Source organism: Heteronotia binoei, chromosome 11 (genome assembly GCF_032191835.1).
Source record: "Heteronotia binoei isolate CCM8104 ecotype False Entrance Well chromosome 11, APGP_CSIRO_Hbin_v1, whole genome shotgun sequence".
In the NCBI taxonomy this organism is placed as follows: domain Eukaryota; kingdom Metazoa; phylum Chordata; class Lepidosauria; order Squamata; family Gekkonidae; genus Heteronotia; species Heteronotia binoei.
This window is the reverse complement of record NC_083233.1, coordinates 85,428,205-85,435,150: the sequence shown is the minus strand read 5'-3', so window position 1 is coordinate 85,435,150 and position 6,946 is coordinate 85,428,205. Positions and strand designations below refer to the sequence as shown.

The 6,946-nt window shown below is 50.7% G+C and overlaps 1 non-coding gene across 1 annotated transcript; it reads right to left on the bottom strand.

Moving 5' to 3' along the window:
- Positions 1-4,827: 4,827 nt before the first annotated feature.
- TRNAP-GGG (transfer RNA proline (anticodon GGG)) lies at positions 4,828-4,900 on the bottom strand. Its single transcript has one exon. It is a non-coding gene; the product is annotated as a tRNA-Pro (tRNA).
- Positions 4,901-6,946: the final 2,046 nt, after the last annotated feature.

The window sequence follows — 6,946 nt, the reverse complement described above, 5'->3', positions numbered from 1 at the left end:
AGCGATAGGCAAGGGGCGAAACGGCAGGTGGAAGGTGCCACTGGAAGCCGCAGTCCCGATCCTGCATGTAGGCGGTTCAGGGTATTGGTCGCCTGATGCTAACCCGGAGACGAAAGCATTTTTCGGCAGCACCCTGAACGACCAAGCAGCCTTATCTAGGGACAGCACTGCTTGCTCCACACGGAGAGGGGCCTAGAAAAGGTGGCCTAAACAAAGCTCGTCTCCTCCACCCCAGTTGGCTAGCCGCGGTCAACGGGCATCCTTACTTGCGGTCAAAAAATAACAACAAAGAAAAGGCATGCACCTGCCTCACAAAGTGTGCAAAGACTAAAGCTTGTGTGTTGGAACATCAGAACCATGCTTGACACAGTAGACAGTGGTCGCCCAGCACGACGCTCTGCTCTAGTTGCCCACGAACTTCTCAGGTTGAATATCGACATAGCAGCTCTCAGTGAGGTCCGTTTCCCTGAGGAAGGTAGTCTTCAAGGACACGGTGCTGGCTATACCCTCTACTGGTCAGGTAAGTCAAAGGCTGAGAGCCGCCTTTCTGGTGTTGGCTTCATGGTCAGGAACTCCATTGCCTCCAAACTCGAAAACCTGCCAACAGGTCACTCAGATCGCATCATGTCCATGCGCCTCCCACTTCAAAACAAGCAGCATGCAACACTCTTCAGTGTGTATGCCCCAACCCTTCAAGCAGATCCTGCAGAAAAGAACAAGTTCTATGCTGATCTACACAACCTCGTACGGAAGACCCCTACAGAGGACAAGGTGATCATCCTTGGCGACTTCAATGCCAGAGTAGGTAAAGACTCGGAAGCCTGGAAAAGAGTACTTGGCAAACACGGCATTGGCAACTGCAATGACAACGGGCGCCTCCTGCTAGAATTCTGCATGGAGCACCAGCTCACCATCACCAACACTATCTTCCAGCAGAAGAACAGTCTGAAGACAACCTGGATGCACCCACGGTCCAAGCACTGGCACCTTATCGACTACATTCTGGTGCGCCAGAGAGACCTTCGAGATGTCTTACACACCCGAGTAATGCCCAGTGCAGAATGTTATACGGATCATCGTCTTGTACGCTGCAATCTCCGTCTTCACTTTAAACCCACACCCAGGAGAGGAGGTATCCCTCGGAGGAAGTTTCAGGTTGGCAGTCTCCAGTCAGCCGAAGTTAAAGCTGCCTTCCAGGCAAATCTCCAGTCAAGAATTGAGGACCCCAGTTGCCCCACAGACCCTTCTCCAGAAGCACTCTGGGAACACCTAAAAACTACCGTCCTGCAGATCTCTGAAGAAGTCCTCGGGTTCTCCACAAGGAAGAACAAGGACTGGTTTGATGAGAACAATCAAGAGATCCAAGATTTACTGGCGAAAAAGAGATCTGCCTACCAAGCACATCTTGCTCAGCCCTCCTGTCCTGGGAAAAAAGCAACCTTTCGCGCTGTATGTAGCAACCTCCAGCGCAAGCTTCGAGACATTCAGAACGAGTGGTGGACCAAGCTTGCTGAGAGAACCCAGCTGTGTGCAGACACTGGTGATTTAAGAGGGTTCTACGAAGCCCTGAAGGCAGTATATGGTCCATCATATCAGACTCAGAGTCCCTTGCGTAGTGCAGACGGCCAAGTGCTCCTCACAGACAAGGCATCCATATTGAACCGGTGGTCGGAGTATTTTCAGGTTCTCTTCAGTGCCAACCGCGTAGTTCAAGATTCAGCAATTCACCTCACCCCACTTCAGCCAGTGAAAACAGAGTTGGATGAGATCCCCACTCTAGAAGAGACTGTTAAAGCCATCAAGCAACTGAAAAGTGGCAAGGCAGCAGGAGTTGATGGAATTCCACCAGAGATCTGGAAGCATGGGGGCACAGTACTACATAGCTCACTTCACAAAGTACTTGTCACCTGCTGGGAACAAGGCAAATTACCACAGGACTTTCGCGATGCAATCATCATCACCCTATACAAGAACAAAGGGGAAAAGTCAGACTGCTCCAACTACTGGGGGATAACCCTGCTCTCCATCGCAGGCAAAATCCTTGCCAGAATACTCCTGAACAGACTGGTGCCCGCCATTGCAGAAGAACTCCTCCCAGAGAGCCAGTGTGGCTTCAGAGCTAACAGGAGCACCACCGACATGGTATTTGTTCTCAGGCAGCTCCAAGAGAAATGCAGGGAACAGAACAAGGCTCTGTATGTGACTTTTGTCGACCTTACCAAAGCTTTCGATACCGTTAGCAGGAAAGGCCTGTGGCAAATCTTGGAACGTTTAGGATGTCCCCCAAGGTTCCTCAGCATGATCATCCAGCTACACGAAGACCAGCGAGGCCAAGTCAGACACTGCAACGACCTCTCGGAGACCTTCCCAATAGGCACAGGTGTAAAGCAAGGCTGCATTCTCGCGCCAACTCTCTTTACGATCTTCTTTAGCATGATGCTTCAAAGAGCCGCAGTAGATCTAGATGATGACAATGGTGTCTACATCCGCTATCGCACCGATGGCAGCCTGTTCAACCTGAGGCGACTAAAGGCCCACTCCAAGACAATGGAAAAACTCATCTGAGAGCTACTGTTTGCTGATGATGCTGCACTCGTCTCCCACTCGGTATCAGCTCTGCAGCATATGACGTCCTGCTTTGCAGAGGCTGCCAAGCTATTCGGCCTAGAAGTTAGTCTGAAGAAGACAGAAGTTCTCCACCAGCCTGCACCCCAGGAAGATTATCACCCTCCCTGCATCACTGTGGGTGAATCAGTTCTGAAGACAGTCCAGCAGTTCAGCTACCTGGGGTGCATCATCTCCTCAGATGCTAAGATCGACAAGGAGATTGACAACAGGCTGGCAAAGGCAAACCGTGCATTTGGCCGACTGAAGAAAAGAGTGTGGAGCAACAAGCATCTGAAAAAAGGCACAAAGATCAATGTTTACAAAGCGGTTGTGATGACAACCCTCATCTACGGCTCCAAATCGTGGGTTTTATACCGTCATCACCTGCGACTCCTTGAGCGCTTTCATCAGCGCTGCCTTCGCATCATCCTCAACATCCACTGGAGTGACTTTATGACCAACACTGAAGTTCTCAAGCGGGCGGAGGTTACCAGCATCGAGGCACTGCTGTTGAAGACGCAGCTGCGCTGGGCAGGGCATATTTCTAGGATGGAAAACCACCGGCTTCCCAAGATTGCCCTGTATGGCGAACTCTCCACCGGCCATCGAAATAGAGGGGCACCAAAGAAGAGGTACAAGGACTCCTTGAAGAAATCCCTTGGCACCTGTCGCATCAACCATCACCAGTGGTCTGACCTAGCCTCAGAACGCAAAGCATGGAGGCACACCATCCACCAGGCTGTTTCTTCTTTTGAGAACGCACGCATAGCTGGTCTTGAGGACAAAAGGAGATTGAGGAAGAATCGCACTGCTACAGCACCAACCCTAAATCAGACTTTTCCCTGCAGCCACTGTGGCCGGACCTGCCTGTCCCGCATTGGTCTTGTCAGCCACCAGCGAGCCTGCAGCAGACGTGGACTATTGCACCCTTCCTAAATCTTCGTTCGCGAAGCCAAGCCGAGAGAGAATGGCAGAAAGTGAAGAGGACCTAAAGAACCTCTTATTGAGGGTGAAAGAGGAAAGCACAAAAGTAGACTTGAAATTCAATATCAAAATAACTAAGATCATGGCATCTGGACCCATCACTCCTTGGCAAATAGAAGGGGAAGACATGGAAGTAGTGACAGACTTCACATTTCTGGGATCCAAGATCACTACAGATGGTGACTGTGGCCATGAAATTAAAAGATGGTTGCTCCTTGGGAGGACAGCTATGGCAAACCTGGGCAGTATAATAAAAAGTAGAGACATCACCCTGCCAACAAAAGTCTGTATGTTCAAAGCGATGGTATTCCCAGTAGTAATGTATAGCTGCATGAGCTGGGCCAAACGGAAGGCCGAGTGCAGAAGAATAGATGCTTTTGAGCTGTGGTGCTAGAGAAGAATCTTGAGAGTCCCTTGGACTGCAAGAAGATCAAATCAGTCAGTCCAAAGGGAAATCAACCCAGACTGTTCCCTGGAAGGTCAGATGCTGAAGCTGAAGCTCCAGTACTTTGGCCACCAAATGAGAAGGGAGCACTCCCTGGAGAAGATCCTGATGCTGGGAAAGACAGAAGGCAAAAGGGTATGTCAAAAGATGATATGGATGGACAGCGTTACTGATGTAACAAACACGAATTTGAGCAGACTTCGGAGGATGGTGGAAGACAGGAGGGCATGGTGTGACTTTGTCCATGGGGTCACAATGAGTCGGACTCAACTGTGCAACTGAACAACAACAACATTTTGTATTATGTATTTGATCATTGCTTAAATATGTATACTTGCAATACTTGTATGTACAAAGTCTGGATGTATATTTGGTGTATGGTTTGTATGTAGACTGGTATACTATAAATAAAAACTTTATTTTCCTAAAAAAATCCCCAACCTTTATTTTCCTAACCCTAACCCCTAACTCTAACCCTCTTGGAGAAGGGAGAGGAGGAGGGTATTTATTCATCTCTCTATCAATTGTCTGTTCTGCTAGCTCAATTAGCATTTGTAAGAAGGTGAGCTTGGAAGATCATTATACCACTGACTCCTTTCTTTCCATCCCAGAAAAAAAAACATACACATGGAAGGGGGACATTTTCCTGCCTCACAATGAACATATGAAGCTGCCTTATACTGAATCAGACCCTTGGTCCATCAAAGTCAGTATTGTCTTCTCAGACTGGCAGCAGCTCTCCAGAGTCTCAAGCTGAGGCTTTTTCACACCTATTTGCCTGGACCCTTTTTTGGAGATGCCAGGGATTGAACCTGGGACCTTCTGCTTCCCAAGCAGATGCTCTACCACTGAGCCACCATCCCCTTCCTAATGTCCCACAATAAAAATGCATTTCTTCGCAGGATCCACTATCCCATTCATGTCTTTGAAGATCATTCCTCCTTAAAAATCTAAAATGGATTGGGAAACATTTTTATACTCTTAAAGGAGTTTGTCACTTTGCCTGGCACTGGTTGCCCAGGGGAGGCCTGACTCCCTAGCCCCCAAATCCTGTGTCGGTTGCCCAGAGGGAGATCAGCCCCTCTGGAAAAATCTGGAGGGGGCTTGAGCCCCTGCGTGCCCCCCCCCCCCCCGGTAGCTTACACCTATGTCTTCCGGTGCCTTCCCAACCCCACCCCACAAAAAGTTGGAGGGGGCCTCCGGATGGCTTCTTTGCACTCCTTCTGAGGCCTGCTGCATGGGTTGCCTCTTGTCTGTCTCCTCCTCGGCTGTGCTGGTGGTGTGAAGGCGAAGCATCCATCTGCGGCCCGGTTGGCTGGGAGGACAAGTTGCCCCCTCCTTCCGAGAAAAATCCCAGGGGCGCCACCTCCTGGGGTCAGCACCCAGATAGCTACACCTGACTGGAGGACGATGCTCTCAGCAGCGGCCAGAGGGCCCATGGGGAGAAGGGGCAGAGGCTCTGGGCCCCTTTGCACAGTCATGAGGATGCTGGGGTCTAGAAAACTGCAGCTGAAATCGCCCCCCTCCCCCGGTGTCTGTCTGCACTGGTCTCCCTCAGATGGGAACTCACATGGAACCTGCCCCCCTCTCTAGGGTGGGAGAAAGGGGGGAGGAGCCCTGAAGGGGTTCATCACTGCCTGCCTCTGCATGCCCCCCCCCTCCCCGGACTGCCTACTCTCCTTTTCCCCGCAGTGGTCTGAGGAGGAGAGCAGGGTCACCTAGGTCTGAGATCTGGGTACAAATTCCCATTCCTGCCATGGAAGTGCACTGGGAGACCTTGGGCCAGTCACTCCCTCTCAGCCTAGCTTACCTGACAGGGTTGTTGGGAAGATAAAAGGGAGGAGAGGAGAATAATGGAAGCCCACTTCCCATCTCCAGTGGGGAGGAAGGCCAGTGACAGAGGAATTAAATGAATATGTGAAAAGAATCCCTGCACATAGTCAAATCAGCTTGTTGTCATTTTCCTGATATGCCAGATTTCTACCTGTTAGGGCTTTTCCCCCCAGGAGCCTCCTTCCTTTACCTGAGCTTCTGCAGTCCAAAAGGATGGAATCAAGGCACAGCTTAACCCTTGTTGCCCTGGAGGACTAGGTAGGAGGAAAGGAACAAGAGAGAAGGAAACCAGCACAGAGCATCTCTTGCCCATGGTTGCCAGAGGAGGAGGTCTGTGGCTCCTGGCAGGAGGAGAGGGTCTGGCTGAATCTCTGCTCCCCGGGGTGGGTGGGGGGGGCAGGAATGGGCTCCAGCGGGTTCCCAGGAAGGCCAGGGCATCTGGGTAGGTTTGCATAGTGTGACTTGGGGAGAGACCATGACTCAGTGGTAGAGCATCTGCTTGGTAAGCAGAAGGTTCCAGGTTTAATCCCCAGCATGTCCAACTAAAAAGGGTCCAGACAAGTACATAAGAACGTAAGAGAAGCCATCTAGGATCAGGCCAATAGCCCTTCCAGTCCAGCACTCTGTGTCACACAGTGGCCAAAAAAAAAAGTGCCATCCATTAGGCATAAAAAACCCCTCAGCTTGAGGCCCTGGAGAGCCACTGCCAGTCTGAGTAAACAATACTGACTTTGATGGACCAAAGAGGGTCTGATTCAGTATAAGGCAACTTCATATGTTCATCCCATGTTGCACCCAAGATGGCTCATGCATCCACAGATGATGGACTTCAAAGCAGGGGAAGAGACCAGCCTGCCATAGAGTTGAAGCAGCAGCACTGGCCAAGAATCACTAAGCCTCTCTCTTCCAGTAAGAAGCAGCCTCTGCTTCTTTGGGTAGCACATGTCAAGCTGTACTCTGCATGTAACACATGATTGCCATGGGGGTTTTTCAGCAGGACTGCAGTTGCAAATTCCCCACAGAAACTGAAGTGCTGCAGGGGTCCAATTCAGATCAGGACTGTGGTGGCGGTGGGGG